We start from the raw sequence: 16,947 nt of genomic DNA on the forward strand, positions 1-16,947 counted from the left end.
ATATTATGGCACGAGAGTTATCCGTGCAGGATATTATAGCACATGAGTTGTCCGTGCAGATTATGGCGCTTGGGCTGTAGGAGCCCCTTCGGAGTCTATACACACCCCCAGTGAGCGCGGGTACCCATTGAGTGTGAGTGATGCGGGTTGAGAGCCGAGTGGTTGAGCTGTTGTGATAAGTTGAGTGATTGTTGCCTGAGAGGCTGTACTTGCTTTGCATTTGTTTTTGCACTTGGTTGCTATCTATCATTGTTGTAAAATCTCTGAAAGAATTTATATCCGGATTACTTGAAATTGAACTGTATAAAAATTAATTTGACTTAAACTACTGGATTTGAAAGTATGTCTATTCTTTGCTGGAACTACTAATAGTGAACTATGACTGTGTAGCTCGTCATTATCTTCAGTTCCTTAGTTATTATTGTTACTTGCTGAGTTAGTTGTACCCATACTACACCCTGTACTTCGTGTGCAGATTCAGGTGTTCCTGAACATAGCGGGTGTTGATTATTTCGCGCAGTTGATTTTCAAGAGATTTTGAGGTAGCTGTCGTGTTCCGCAGACCTTGTCTCTCCTTCGCTATCTCCTTGTTTACTATATTTGGTCTCAGACTATTATAGACCGAATTTTCCAGACTTGTACTCATATTAGATACTCATGTACTCAGTGACACCAGGTTTCGGGGAGTGTTCGTATTTGTATTTGGTAGATTTTGTATTGTATTTAAATATTATATTTTCAAACTTAAAAGAAATTATGGTTTAGTGACATTAACGGCTTGCCTAGTATCGAGATAGGCGCCATCACGACGGGTGAGATTTTGGATCGTGACAAGTTGGTATCAGAGCCTAGGTTACGTAGGTCTCACGTCATGTGCAGGTTTAGTAGAGTCTTGCGGATCGGTACAGAGATGTCTGTACTTATCTTCGAGAGGCTGAAGAAACCGTAGGAAAACTTCACTTTCTTGTATTCCATCGTGCGAATTTGTTGATTCCGGAAACTAAATTTTTGTTAATCTATTCTTTTACAGATGGTGAGGACACGTACTACCGGATCAGACGGTCAATCACCAGTGCCACCAGTAAGGGCCGCGAGAGGCCGGGGTCGGGGTCGAGGTAGAGGTCGAGGTGTAGCTCGTACCACAGTTGGACCAGCACCTGTAGTACCACCAGTTGCTCCAGTTCAGGAGCAGATTCCAGATATAGCTGAGCCGACAGGATCAGCTCAGGCACCAGCTATACCCATTGAGATTCCAGGCCTTCAGGAGACTTTGGCCCAGATATTGGCAGCTTGCACTAGTCTGGCTCAGGTGGTTTCGGCTCAGGCCGCACCTGCCGCTTCTCAGGCCGGGGGAGGTACTCATACCCCCATAGCTCGTATTCCCGACCAGGTAGTACAGGGACTTCAAATACCAAGGGCACTACCAGCCCAGCCGGTTACAGCTGCTCAGGCCCCGATAGTTCCTGTTATGGCAAATTATGAGCAGAGGAGACTTGAGAGATTTGAGAGGCTTCGACCTCCATCTTTTAGCGGTGCAGAATCAGAGGATGCCCAGGGTTTTCTAGATAAGTGTCAGCGGATGCTTCGGACAGCGGGTATTCTGGAGACCAGTGGGGTCTCATTCACTACTTTTTAGTTTTTTGGGGCTGCCTTCAGATGGTGGGAGTCTTACGAGAGTTGTAGGCCGGTCGGAGCAGCACCCCTTACCTGGCAGCAGTTCTCCGGTCTATTCCTGGAGAAGTCCGTACCTCAGTCTCGCAGAGAGGAGCTACATAAGCAGTTTGAGCAGCTTTGTCAAGGTGATATGTCTGTGACGCAGTATGAGATGAGATTTTCAGAATTGGCCTGTCGTGCTATCTGGTTGATTCCTACAGACAAGGAAAGGATCAGGAGGTTTATAGATGGCCTCACTTTTCAACTGCGATTACTCATGACTAGAGAGAGAGAGTCTGGTGCTACTTTCAATGAGGTTGTTGACATTGCTCGTCAAATTGAGATGGTTCGCAGCCAGGAGCGGGTTGAAATGGAGGCTAAGAGGCCTCGTGGTTCCTGTGATTTCAGCAGTATTCCTTCAAGGGGTCAGTTTTACCGTGGTAGGGGTCGTTCTTACAAACATGCTCAGGCGGGTCGTCCAGTTCATTGTGGTGCATCACCTAGCCATGATTTTTACAGTGCTCACTCAGGCCAGTCTTCATTCAGTGCACTACCAGCATAGAGTTCTCATCAGGTCTCGTCCGCTCAGGCTTCTACAGGTAATTCTTCGGGTTATCAGGAGCAGCAGTTTCGTCAGAGGAGGGGTTGTTTCGAGTGCGGAGAATTGGGTCATTTCAAGAGAGATTGTCCTAGGCTGTTGAGTGGGACTCCACAGCAGAGTTCTCGACCAACGGCACCAGCACCAGCAGTTACACCACCCGCCCAACCAGCTCGAGGTGGGGGTCAGGCAGCTAGTGAGCGCGGGTACCCATTGAGTGTGAGTGCTGAGGGCTGAGAGTTGAGTGGTTGAGCTGTTGTGATAAGTTGAGTGATTGTTGCCTGAGAGGTTGTACTTACATTGCATTTGTTGTTGCACTTGGTTGCTATCTGTCATTGTTGTAAAATCTCTCAAAGAATTTATATCCGGATTACTTGAAATTGAACTGTATAAAAATTGATTTGACTTAAACTACCGGATTTGAAAGCATGTCTATTCTTTGCTGGAACCACTGAAAGTGAACTATGACTGTGTAGCTCGTTATTATCTTCAGTTCCTTAGTTATTATTGTTACTTGCTGAGTTGGTTGTACTCATACTACACCATGTACTTCGTGTGGAGATCCAGGTGTTCCTGAACATAGCGGGTGTTGATCATTTCGAGCAGTTAATTTTTAGGAGATTTTGAGGTAGTTGTCGTATTACGCAGACCTTGTCTCTACTTCTCTATCTCCTTGTTTACTGTATTTGGTCTCAGACTATTATAGATCGTATTTTTCAGACTTGTACTCATATTAGATACTCATGTACTCAGTGATACCGGGTTTTGGAGAGTGTTCGTATTTGTATTTGGGAGATTTTGCATTGTATTTAAATATTATATTTTCAAACTTAAAAGAAATTGTGGTTTAGTGACATTAACGGCTTGCCTAGTATCGAGATAGGCGCCATCACGACGGGAGAGATTTTGGGTCGTGATATTATGGTGTTGAGGAATTACCTGATTCATGTATTGTATCTCCTATTAGGTCATTGCAATTGTATCAACCGTAAGAACATCCTGGAACCAGAAAAGAGCAATACCACCTGCGTGCCCCACAGTAGGCACTTCAGCCATATGGGTGAAGTTAAAGTCATCCCTAATATGGTGGTGGTCAGTTATGTGGGTTTCTACTAGTACTACCAGCGATGGACGATGGTAGTCAAGCATGGAGAATTGCTAGAGTTAATTTTATCGATGGTCATTGAACTTTTGTATTTGTTACCCAAAAGTCATTTTTTTTTAATTACGTAAAAATCATTTAACTTTGTGTTCATTACTCAAAAGACACTTTTCTTTCTTTTGTTACACAAAAATCATTTTACTTTGCTCTAATTATCACAAAAGTCACATTTGTCAGATTTTATAATATTTTTATTTGTAAAGTCTATTATGCCCTTGATATTATATAAATCTTCATATTTATGTAATACCTTCTATATTATATGCTATATAATATATTTTTACCAAGGTATTTTATTTATAACTAAAATAACTTAATATTATTTTATTTATTATTTTTATAATATATTCGTATATTTAAAAAAAAATTAACGTTAATTTTCAAGATATATTGGTAGCGCTATTAAATTTGTCGGTAACTTTACTATGAGCAAATCTCACGTCAACGTTCTTAACCACTCCTAATGAAATATTTTTAATAAGAATTATAAAATCAAAGCTCACAGATTTATCAATCAAGCTATATTTGTTAATTCAATAAATAAAATACCAACATTTAGTAAATTCATACATTAGACTAACAGTTTCAAATAAATAATATCAACAGATAAAGCTTAAAATTTAATATTAAACTCAAATATCTTTTTTTTTAAAATTAAAAGTTTTACTGACTATAAAAAACTATAATTTGTTAAACAAATCTGTTTTTGTCACGTCCCGAAATTTTCTTCTTCGGACCGTGATGGCGCCTAACATTTCACTTGCTAGGCAAGCCAACGTTAGAATAATATTAACTAATTTTTAAATAATTTTTAAATTATTAATAATCAAGGAAACATAGCGAAAGCAAAGTTTGAAATATAGTGAAATAATTCATAAAATAACGGTGTCTAAATACCATCCCAATTCCTTATCAAGGAGTTCCTGAAGCTGTTCTTTCAATTCCTTCAACTCTGCCGGTGCCATACGATACGGTGGAATAGAAATGATATGAGTGCCAGGCACCAAATCAATACCAAAGTCAATATCCCTGTCAGGCGGCATGCCCGGCAGGTCTGCAGGAAACACATTCGAAAAATCACGTACCACCGGAATAGAATCAATGACAGGAGTCTCTGCACTAACATCCCTCACAAAAGCCAAATAAGATAGGCAACCCTTCTAAACCATGCGCTGAGCCTTCAAATATAAAATCACCCTACTTGGTACATAATCTACAGAACCGCTCCACTCAACCCTCAGAATTCCCGGCATAGTCAATGTTAGTGTGATAATCTAGAACAACAAGACATGGAGATAACCAATCCATACCCAATATCACGTCAAAGTCGACCATACTGAGCAGCAAAAAGGTCCACTTGGGTCTCCAATCCCCCAATAGTCACCACACATGACCGATATACACGATCCACAATAATAGTATCGTCCACAGGAGTAGATACATGAACAGAATAAATTAGAGACTCACGGGGCATATCCAGAAAATGGGCAAAATATGAGGAAACATATGAATACGTGGAACCAGGGTCAAATAATACTGAGGAATCTCTGTGACAAACTGAGACAATACTTGTAATTACAGCATCTGAAGCAATAGCATCTGGTCTGGCAGGGAGGCAATAGAAACGGGCCTGGCCACACCTTGATCTGCCTCCCCCTCTAGGGCGACCCCTAGCTGACTGACCTCTACCCTGAGCGGACTGGGCGGGTGGTGAGGTAATTGGTGCTGCAGTAGGAGGCTGACTCCTCTACTGAGATAGACCTCCATGACGACGAGGACACTACCTCCACATATTCCCAAGCTCCCCACACTCAAAACAACTCCCTGGTGCTGGCGGCGGAAACTGAAGGGAACCCCTAGCACCGGGATAACTGGTAGAAGAACCTGGCATGGAAAAGCCCTGAACAGGTGGAGCACGGGACGAACTCTGAACTGGAAGGGCACTAAGTGATGAGTGGACCTGATGAGAACTGTGAGAACCATGACCAGATGATGCACCACGGTGAAATGGCCGAGCTGACTGAGCCTGTCTGAAATGACGACCTCTACCGTGCTGGAACTGACCCCTAAAAGGAGCACCGCTAAATCCACCCTGACCACGAGGCCTCTTGGCCTCCCTCTCAACCCTCTCCTGATCGTGAACCATCTCAATATGCCGAGCAATTTCGACAACCTCATCAAAGGTAGCACCCGAAACCCGCTCCCTGGTCATGAGCAACTGTAGATGATAAGTGAGGCCATCAATAAACCTCATGATCCTCTCTCTATCCATGGGAACCAACCAGATAGCATGACGGGCCAACTCAGAGAATCGCATCTCATATTGTGTCACAAACATATCACCATGGCGAAGCCACTCAAACTGTCTGCGCGGCTCCTCTCTGCGGGATCGAGGCATGAACTTCTCCAAAAAGACCACGGAGAACTGTTGCCAAGTAAGGGGTGATGCGCCAATAGGCCTACGCCTCTCGTAAGTCTCCCACCATCTGAGTGCAGCCCCAGAAAACTGGAAGGTAGTGAATGAGACCTCACAAGTCTCGTGAATACCAGCAATACGGAGTATCCTCTGACACCTGTCCAATGAGCATCCTCTCTCTGTGCCACTGAAAGGTGATGGCTGGAGTCTCCCAAACCTCTCCAACCTACGTTGATCATCCTCAGGCATAGTAGGAACCACATAATCCTAAGCAACTGCAACCGGCTGGGCTGGTGGTGCCTCCGGTGTCTGAAGTCCCTAAATAACCTGCTCGGGTGTGCGAGCGACGGGAGTCTGAGTGCCTCTCCTGGCCTGAGAAGTGGCTGCGGTTGTCGAAATAGAGACTGCCTGAGCAAGGCCGGTGCATGCTGTCAGACTCTGAGCTAGGGCCTCCTGAAGGCCTAGAATCACAATAGGCACAGATGGTGCCTGAGCTGGTGCATCAACAACTGGAACCTGGTCCTGCTCTGAGAAAACCTGTGGATCTGCAAGTACTGCCCCAGCTGCTGTACGGGCTGCACCTCTGCCCCTACTACGGCCTCTATTGTGGCCTCGGCCTCTTGCAGCCCTGGCTGGTGGTACTGGTGGCTGGCCCTCCTGACCGCTAGCACGAGTCCTCACCATCTGTGAGAGAATGAAACAACAAATGTTTAGTTACTAGAATCAACAGATTCACACGATAAGAATTCAAGAATGTGAATTTTCCTTAAGGTTTTGCAGCCTCTCGAAGATAAGTACAGACATCTCCGTACCGATCCGCAAGACTCTACTAAACACGCTCATGACTCGTGAGACCTATGTAACCTAGGCTCTGATACCAATCTGTCACGACCCAAACTAACCTCGGTCGTGATGGCGCCTATCGTGGAACTAGGCAAGCCGACTCATTTCCAAAACAAACCGATATTTTCATTTCAAAGATAATTCCTATTTTATTTAACATAAAAACCTTCGTAAAGGAGTTCAAATCAAAATAAAAGTACAGAAGGAAAAGCCCGACATCGGTGTGTCACTAGTCATGAGCATCTACTATAAACTGTCTAACAATATCAAGGCTAACTTAGCCTGGAAAATGACTAAACACAACTAGAGGAAGATAAGAGGGAGAAGAGCAGGGGCTGCGATCGCCAAACAGCTACCTTGCTATCTCCAAGAAAATATGCAACCAGAACAATCAATAACCGCTACCATGTCCAGCTACACCAGAATCTGCACATAAGGTGTAGGGAGTAACGTGAGTACACCAACTCAGTAAGTAACAACAATAAATAAAAACTGAGCAGTAGTGACGAGAAATAAAGCATATAACATTTATATCAGGAGATCTCAGTAAAATACCACGTGCTTTTTAAAATCAGGGTTTGAATCAAAATATCTCGTTTAACCCAATTACAGTAAAAATCATTTAGAGATATTTTTCAACAGTTTTCAGACAGAGGAAGAATGCAAAGGTGAGAAAAAATGATGAAATCATAAAAAGTCCCTCGGGCAAAACATCACTCATATACAGCCCCTCGGGCAAACCTCACAGTCACTCGTGCCACTCGGGCATACCTCACAATCACTCTTGCCACTCGGGCATGCCTCACAATCAACCTTGCCACTCGGGCATACCTCACAATCACTCATGCCTCCCAGTCACTCAGTACTCGGCACTCAGCACTCGCACTCAGTACGTACCTGCGCTCACTGGGGGTGTGTATAGACTCCGGAGGGGCTCCTTCAGCCCAAGCGCTATAATCTACACGGACAACTCACGTGCGCACGGACATCACACGTGCTATAATAATAAAGTATGCTGCAGGCGGGCATCCCCGATCCACACTCATCCTCACAAATCATGCCCTCGGGCTCACTCAGTCATAAACCTCTCAAGCCACTCGCGCATTTCAATAAAACAGGGCATTCGGCCCAAAACATTTATATGCATCCAAGTAGAGTCATAAAAATGAGTTATATGGAAAACAAGTATAAACATGACTGAGTATATATTTTCAATCGAACATAATGAGAGGATAGTAAGAAACAGCTCCCTAAGGGTCCAAACAGCACTGGCGCAAGGCCCAAACATGGCATTCATCCCAATTTACAGAAACTCTTTCTAAAACATATAAGTATCATATAGTTTCAACAAAATATGCAACTTTACAGTTGCTACGGGACGGACCAAGTCACCAATCCCCAACGGTGCACGCCCACACGCCCATCACCTAGCATGTGCGTCACCTCAAAGTAATAAAATGATACGAAATCTGGGGTTTCATACCCTCAGGAGTAGATTTACAATCGTTACTTACCTCAAGCCGTGAAATTCTTATTCTGCAATGTCCTTTCCTCGTGAATTGGTCTCCAAACGCCTCGAATCTGGTCATAAATAATTCATTTCAGTCAATAAAATTCATTGGAATTAATCCCATAAGAAAATAATGATTTTCCATAAAAATCTGAAATTAACTCAAACCATACCAATTTTGCCAAAATCCTGAAGCTCATTCAACCACGAGTCTAACCATACCAATTTTGCCAAAATCCGACCCTAACTCGACCCTCAAATTTTCAATTTAAACCAAGAGGATTTCAAATTTTCCCAACTCAATTCACCAATTAAATGATAAAAACAACCATGGATTCGGGTAATTTAATCAATATTGAGTTAAGAACACTTACCCCATTGTTTCCTCTGAAAATCACCCAAAATCGCCTCAAATTCGAGCTCCAAATCGTCAAAAATCCCATTTTCAGAACTTAAACTCTCTGCCCAGATATTTGCTCTATGCGATCACGAACATTCCCATGCGATCACGAAGAACAATTTCCATCGCCCAGATTTTATTCTACGCGATCGCATATTTTCCCACACGATCGTGATGCACAACATCACAGACATACGCGATCGCGGACTAGTCCACGCGATCATGAAGAACAAAACATGTGACTTCTACTCCGCTCCACTTACTCTACGCGAACGAGACCTTCGCCACGCGTTCGCGAGTCACAAAATTCCAGAGCTACACGATCGCATCACGCTTCACGCGATCGCGAAGCACAAATTGCCACTGCCTCACATTAACCCTACGCGATCGCATATATTCCCACGCGATCACGTAGAACAAAAATCCTCACTGACCAACTAAGCCTATGCGATCGCAAACGCATTCACGTGATCGCGTAGAAGGAAAATATTATCAGATATCAGAAAATTCCAGCAGCTATTCAAGTCTAAATTTTTTATCCGTTAACCATCCAAAACTCACCCGGTCCCCTCGGGACCTCGACCAAATATACCAATAAGTCCTAAAATATCATACGGACTTAGTCGAACCCTCAAATCACCTCAAACAATGCTAAAATCATGAATTACACCCCAATTCAAGCCTAATGAACTTTGAAATTTCTAATTTCTACAAACGACTCCGGAACCTATCAAATCACGTCCGATTGACCTCAAATTTTGCACACAAGTCATAACTGACATAACATAGGTATTCCAATTTTCAGAATCGGATTCTGATCTCGATATCAAAAATTCAACCCCCGATCAAACTTCTCAAAAATTAAACTTTCGGCATTTCAAACCTAATTCCTCTAAGGACTTCCAAATAATATTCTGGACACGCTCCTAAGCCCAAAATCACCATACGGAGCTATTGGAATTATCAGAATTCGAATCTGAGATCATTTACACATAGGTCAACATCCAATTGACCTTTCCAACTTAAGTTTTTACTTAAGAGACTAAGTATCTCAATTCCCTCTGAAACCACTCAGGTCTCGAACCAACTAACCCGATATAATATAATATAGATGAATAACACAAAAAGAAGTAGAAATGGGGAAAACGGGGCTACAACTCTCGAAACGACCAGCCGGGTCGTTACATTATCCTTATCTGAAATTATAATTATCTCTTCTGTAATTGTTCATCCTTAATTGAGGCAAATGATTATCCTTATGTTGCTTATCCACAATGATTACTTGCTTTATGTTGTTATATATCACGCCTTGTCACGCCGCATGTACAAATATCAATAGTAACAATAGCACGACAGAAATCTCATGCAACCCCATAACAAAGACCGCACGGCAGAAACCTCGTGCATCGCAATAATAACCGCACGACAGAAACCTAGTGTATCACCACAATAAGTACAACAACAACAATGATAATAATAATACAAGGATATGACAAATACGTCAACTTAGAAATTCCATAACTCAAGGAAATGGAGGAACTAATTTCATAAGGAGTAGCCACAATAGAGAACGCTAGTCATAATAAGAAAAAGTCAACAAGAAAAGAAATATTATGTAACAACGGTCCACAATGTACAGTTCGACAACGAGGGAGCTAACACAAGACGAATAATTCCAATTAAGGACAAGTCAACTAAAATATAGGATATCTAACTTCTTTTAAGGTTGAGCAATTAAGAGAGAGATACAACAACTTCAATTAAGGATAACCTGTATAAGGATAATTATTTGCCTCAATTAAGGATGAACAATTACAGAAGAGATAATTATAATTTCAGATAAGGATAATGTAACGACCCGGCAGGTCATTTTGAGAGTTATAGCCCCATTTTCCCTATTTATACTTCTTTTTGTGTTATTTAGATATATTATATTATATCGGGTTAGTTGGTTTGGGACCAGAATGGTTTCAGAGTGAATTGAGACACTTAGTCTCTGAAGTAGAAACTTAAGTTGAAAAAGTCAACCGGATGTTGACCTATATGTAAAAGGATATTGGATTTGAATTCTAATGATTCCGTTAGTTCCGTTAGGTATTTTGGACTTAGGAGTGCGTCCGAAATGTGATTTGGAGTTCTATGGTAGAATTAGGCTTGAATTGGCAAAATTGAAAATTTGGCGATTTCGGTCGGCAGTGGAAAATTTTGATATCGGGGTCGGAATGGAATTCCGGAAGTTGGAGTAGGTTCGTAGTATCATTTGTGATGTGTGTGCAAAGTTTTAGGTCATTCGGACGTGGTTTGGTTGGTTTCGGCATCGGTTGCCGAATTTGGAAATTTAGAAGTTCTTAGGCTTGAATCCGAGGGTCATTTCGTGTTTTGATGTTGTTTTGAGTGATTCGAAGGTTCGACTCAGTCGGTATGTTGATATATGACTTGTTGGTATTTTTTTGGTTGAGGTCCCGAGGGCCTCGGGGTGATTCCGGGTGGTTAACAGATTTGTCGAAGTTGAGAAATACAGCTGGAAGCTGCTGGTGTAAAGCTACTATTGTGGCCGCACCTGCGGATGGTGAGCCGCAGGTGCGGATGGCATGTCACAGATGCGGAAAATAGAGGCATGGCATTGAGCACAGGTGCGGAAGAGAGGATCGCACCTGCGAGCCCGCAGGTGCGAAGCTTGGCGTCTAAGTGACTTTCGCAGATGCGCACCTGGGGACCGCAGATGCGAGTCCGCAGGTGCGAGAAAGGGTCCACAGGTGCGGAATCCTTGGGGCAGATCCTATATATCACACTTCGCGAATTTTGGTGCATTCTTCACCATTTCTCTCCGGTTTTAGAGCTTTTGGGAGAGATTTGAAGAGGGAATGTAAGGGTGAGGTAAGTTACTTGAGCCCTAATACTTGTATATCTGGTGATTTTCCGTTGTTTAATCATTGTAATTAGTGAAAATGAGGGATTAGGGCTTGGGATTTTTGGAGAAGTAATTTAAGGATTTGAAGGATCAAACAATGTCGGATTTTGATGAATTTTATATGGTTAGACTTGGGAGAGGACGAGGTTTATTATTCTGCCATTTTTGACTAATTTCGAGACGTGGGCCCGGGGGTCGGGTTTTGGCCAGTTTCGGATTTTTGGCATATTTTGTAGTTTTTCTTGTGGAATTCATTCCATTAGCGTATATTGATGGTATTGTACTGATTGTGATTAGATTCGGAGCATTTGGAGACCGAGTCCAGACACAAGGGCATCCCAAAGTAGGATTTTTACGTTGTTAAGGTAAGTAACAGTTTTAACTCTGGCTTTGTGGGTATAAACCCGGAGATTTGACATCACGTGATTGTTTAGAAGTGATACCCATGCTAGGTGACGAGCGTGTGGGTGTGCACCGCGAGGGATTGAGACTTGGTCCGTCCCGTGAGGCTGTGAGGCCTAATGGCTATTATTTGTGGTTATGTGTTTATTTGTTGTTGAACTTGTTTGCCTTCATGTTAGAGATCATGCTTAGGCTTTATTCATGCTCATATTATTTGTACTCAGTCATAGAAATTATTGTACATGTTTACCTCAGTCTCTATTAATTGCTAATATACGGTGATACTTGATGTGGGCTGTGTTCCCTTATTGCTGATGATGGTGAGGCTAGTAAGGTACATGATTGAGTGAGGCCGAGGGCATGGGTGTGAGGATATTAATACCATAGCGCGTGAGTTATCCGCGTAGTACGTGAGTTGACCGTGCGGGTCCAGGTATTGATACCATAGCGCGTGAGTTATTCGCGTAGCACGTGAGTTGACCGTGCGGATCCAGGTATTGATATGATGGCACGTGAGTTATCGGTGTTTAGCGCTTGGGCTTTGGGAGCTCCTCCGGAGTCTGTACACACCCCTCAGTGAGCGCAGAGTATTGAGTTTTGAGTATTGAGTGCTGAGTGTGAGTGATGAGTAATGGAGTGACACTACTGTGAGGTTGTATTTATTTGTGGTGTTGCTGCATTTATCTGTTAAACTTCTTTGTGGCATTTACTGAGTTATGGAACTACCTGTTTATTTTTAAATTGTGAAAATAAATAATTGGACTGTTTTACTTAGCTCGTTACTATTGCTCAGTTCCTTAGTTATTTCTGTTACTTTCTGAGGTGGTTGTACTCATGCTACACCCTGCACTTTATGTGCAGATCCAGGTGAGTTACAGCGCGGCGATCGTTGAGTTCAGGCCGGCTATCTGTAGAGATTGCAAGGTAGTTGCTAGCGTCCGCAGAACCTTGTCACTCCTTTTATCATTTCTTCTTTTGGATTGTATTGACAGTTAGACAGTTTTATTTCTTAGTTCATAGATTTAGACGCTCATGACTTAGTGACACCCCGATGTTTGGGGCTCGTTTCCGTATTTTTCTATATTATATTTAGAGTTAATTTAGTTTATGAAAAATTTAAATGTTAAAATATTTTTTTAAATTCTTATAATCGGTTTAGTAGTAATATTTTGAGAATTAGGCTTGCCTTATAACACGATAGGCGTCATCATGACTATGGTTAGATTTTGGGTCGTGACACTTATGACTTGTACTACCGATTTTGGGAATTGTAGATTTTAAGAAATTTCTATTTCAAATTGCTGGATGTTATTTAAATAATATTATTATTTCAATTAATGTTAGGCTTACCTAGTCCCTAAGACTAGATGCCATCACGATACCCAAACGGAGGGGAATTTGGATCGTGACAAATAGGCTCTGTGATATGTGGGCGAATCCAGAGCATAAGGTAATTTCTATTCATATTTGTCTCGTCGTAATTTTTCCTGGCAAATAACATTCACGATTTCTCAAAGAAAATTGTAATTAATTAAGTATACGAACGAACAAAATGTACACAAGATATTTTTAGTAACATATTTTTCTCTACTTTGTAGCTGCAACATTCAGTCATGGATGATATAGCTTACATTGATATGAGTAGACCTTTCAAAAATCTGCATTTACAGAAGATACAAATAAGAGTGAGAAAATAAAGTGAAAGTAAAAAAAGAGAAAAAAGGATCCTTTAAATGCCTCTGTAAAATGCAACCTTTGAGAAGAGTTTGATGTGGTTCTTTAGTTTCTGTCCACTCTTTTATGCTAACATCTGAGAATTTATAGTGCAAAATGATAATAAGCTTTAGCATCATATTTGTTTCATTATAATTTTATTTACTTATATTTATATATTCTTTGTAGAGACGATGCGAGATAAACAAGGTCAATCGAACAAAGCTGAAATCTAATCATTTCATGGGGTCAAGAGCTTTTGTAGCTGCTCGTGCTGAAATAGTAAGTTATACTATTTTAACTTTTTATAACTTTTCCAATCCCTTTGCTTGGTAGCCGAAGAGTGAAATCTCAAGGGACATTTTTAATATTCAAAATGGTGAAAAAAAGAAAAGAAGGCCAATGAGTTTGGTATACTTCTAATTCTACTTGCACATACTTTTAAGTATTGTCATTTTTCATTCATAATTCAAATCATAACTTCAATTCTTTGTCTTCTTAAAAGAGAAAGAAAAGGACACTATTTAGTTTATGTTTAATATAAAAGTTAGTATTGTTATTTGTCTCCTTTCTATCATTTTTCCTACTGATTTTTTGCCATTTGTTCTTCAAATATATACGTGTTAATAGATGAATAGATGAGTGTTAGTCACTGGTGTTTAATTAACTTTTAGTACCTCAGGCAGATATAAATTTGTATAGCCTTAATAAAACTTCATGGAGGGTATAACTGCAAGTTTTCCTTGCTTGTAAAAGCTTATGAAATTAAAAGTCACATACATATACTTTTATATCTCTGTTTAAGGGAACAAGAGTCTTTTTCAACTTTTGATTAAGCATAACACTATATCTCTACTAACTTGCATCTGACTTGTATTAACTCATAAAACTAGTTTCCAATTTTCCATTATACAATGGATAGCTGCATAATATAAAGAACCACGATCCTATTAGACAATACATATATTACCTTTTGTTGAACCTGTAATCTAATCATGTTAATGTGGTTGAGGTTCAATCACCCTCCATATTCATTACTAAGATGATATTTTAGTAATATTTCATATTATTTTCATATTGTGTAGGGTGTGAATGAACATGGAGGAGTAGAGTCAAATAGGATTGAGTTCTACAAAAGCACCCATTACTCGAGTGAAAAAGGATGGTCATCTCCAGAGGCTCAGACTAACTACGTAAGTAATATTTTAGTAACATGTCACATGTATTCATTCTATCTTATAATTAATTTAAGTGATGTAATATTTTTATGTAGAACAAAATGAGAGATTTGAGAGCTCGGTCTGTTTTTGAAGAGAATCCAATGACTATTGATGAAATTGCTGATAATGTACTTGGTACGAGGTCGGGATATATTAAAGGCCTTGTCTATGGTCCAAAGCCTAATACAACTACAGCAACAAAAAGGAGGACAGCAGAATTAGAGGACTCTCTTAGGAGGGCAAAAGAGGATGTTGCTACCGCCATGGTTTACAAGAACGTTTGAATATAGCTGAAACTGAGGTAGCAAATCAGCAGATACAGATACAAACATTAACTTCTGAGTTGGGTATTGTATGGGCACGCCAAGAGGAGATATTAAACTGTCACGACCCAAAATTCACTAGTCGTGATGGCACCTAACCCAACCCATTAGGTATGCCAACTAATAACTATCCAATTTCAATTAATTTTTTTAATAAGACAATTAAACAAAGGAATTATCTGAATCTTATACATTCCCCAAAGACTGGTAGTACAAATCATGAGCTCCTAAGAATAGAGTTTACAAAGCTGATATGAACTAAATACACTTTCTGTTTGAAAAGTACATAAATAGAGTTTTAAAATCTAAGGCTACCATGAACAAGAGCCAGCTACAACAGGGACGCAGGTACATCTTTCAATCCATCTCCCATCGAACACAGCAACATAGGTATCTGAAACCTACACGCAATGTGCAGGAAGTGTAGTATGAGTACAACCGGACCCATGTACTCAATAAGTAACAAACCTAACCTTAGGTTGAAAATAGTGACGAGCTGGAATATGGTCGGGTCCAACACCAATAGCCAACAACTATTTATAACAATGTAGAGCATATAAATAAGGAAGCAATTCAGAAATAAAATGCTCAGCTTTATCACAATTTCACAAAAATAGTTTCGCTTTTCAAGAATAACAGTGAAAACCCAAATCCTTTACCGAAATCGTCGAAAAGTATGAGATAATTTGAAAACTGTAAATTTTTCCAAAACTCCTTTCCAAAATAAGTAAGATGTTTCATTTCCTTTCCAGATAGCAAGTGTGAAATACCTATCTATGGTCACATATCAATGTGTGTAAAAGTCATGAATGTCGTGATACCGTACAACATGAGAAAAATATATCTTTATATATTTATGTCATGTGTACATGCCAATGCCATGTATCTCAGAGATGAATCATGTACTCACACTCTCAGAGTACTCAATCTCACTACTTCTCACTTTTCACTCATCATGCTCAACCACTCGGTACTGTATATGGCCCATACGGCCTAAGAAAATCCATCCCAGAACATATACATCACTGACTATAAGTTACCCAGTACCAAGGAAAAAGGGAAATCCAACCCTGTGGAGAAATCCATCTCCAGGTAGTAAGTACTTCGGACAAATCCATGTCCAGGGAAATCCATCCCTCAATAGTATCATCCGCTCTCATTGGGGGTGTGTTACAGACTCCGGAGGGGCTCCTACAGCCCAAGCGCTATCATAATCATCAATATAACCGTTGCGGCGTGCAGCCCGATCCCATAACTGTTACACATAATCAGGCTCTCGGCCTCACTCAGTCATCAATCTCTCCAGTCTCACCCACGGGCTCACAATGTCATAAAAACTGACCCGGAACAATGATATGATGTATCAATAAGTAACAACTGAGACTGAGATATGATATGAATGCATGAATATGACTGAGCACGAAATATCAATGAAATCAGTGAGATGATAGCAAGCAATGACCTCTATGGGTCCTAACAACATCAGCATAGAGCCTAAGCATGATATCTAGCATGATTGACAGCTCAGTTACTTTATCACATGGTGAAAACACAGATATCAACAAAAATAGGGCCATTATATTGTGCCATGGAAATAATGGAATAACAATTCAGAGGGTGCACGCCCGCACGCCTGTCACCTAGCATGTGCGTCACCTCAATACCAATCAATCAATACGTAATTTGGGGTTTCATACCCTCCGCACTAAATTTAGAAGAGTTACTTATCTTGAACAAGCCAATTCCAACACCAAGCAAGCCAAGTGATGCTCCAAAAATGCCATCACGCACATAGC

At 40.9% G+C, this 16,947-nt stretch overlaps 1 long non-coding RNA gene across 1 annotated transcript; it reads left to right on the plus strand.

The window, feature by feature from the left end:
* The first annotated feature begins 13,306 nt into the window (after positions 1 to 13,306).
* Positions 13,307 to 14,801, plus strand: LOC107803758 (uncharacterized). Its single transcript, XR_001652070.2, has 3 exons — positions 13,307 to 13,345; positions 13,798 to 13,890; positions 14,694 to 14,801. It is a non-coding gene; the product is annotated as an uncharacterized LOC107803758 (long non-coding RNA).
* Positions 14,802 to 16,947: the final 2,146 nt, after the last annotated feature.

The sequence above is a fragment of the Nicotiana tabacum genome, chromosome 19 (genome assembly GCF_000715075.1).
Source record: "Nicotiana tabacum cultivar K326 chromosome 19, ASM71507v2, whole genome shotgun sequence".
In the NCBI taxonomy this organism is placed as follows: domain Eukaryota; kingdom Viridiplantae; phylum Streptophyta; class Magnoliopsida; order Solanales; family Solanaceae; genus Nicotiana; species Nicotiana tabacum.